At 64.1% G+C, this 237-nt stretch overlaps 1 protein-coding gene across 1 annotated transcript in view; it reads left to right on the top strand.

Annotated features, from left to right (window-relative positions):
• Nucleotides 1-237, top strand: part of LOC104462818 (brain mitochondrial carrier protein 1-like) — a gene marked incomplete at its 5' end in the record, with an annotated part of 4173 nt that overhangs the window by 1139 nt on the left and 2797 nt on the right. The window lies entirely within an intron of this gene.

Genomic DNA, 237 nt, shown 5'->3' with positions numbered 1-237 from the left:
CGTAGGAAGGACCCTCAGCCTGGTGTGCCGTGGAGGCAGTGGGAGTTAATCCCACTGGAGTAACGCTGCCAGGGCAGAGGAATCCTCCGGTGAGCTGGGCTACCTGAAGGGCTACCTCTGCGAGTCAGGGCAGGGAGGATGCAGGGAGGATTGTCAGCAAAAGGCCCCTGGGGGGGAGATGTTGGGCCAGCTGCCGTCCCCAGGTCCCCAGGCAGCAGTTTGCGCCTGTGACAGGGG

The sequence above is a fragment of the Pterocles gutturalis genome, unplaced genomic scaffold (assembly GCF_000699245.1).
Source record: "Pterocles gutturalis isolate BGI_N339 unplaced genomic scaffold, ASM69924v1 scaffold477, whole genome shotgun sequence".
Taxonomy (NCBI): Eukaryota; Metazoa; Chordata; class Aves; order Pterocliformes; family Pteroclidae; genus Pterocles; species Pterocles gutturalis.
This window is presented reverse-complemented; position numbering and strand designations above follow the sequence as displayed.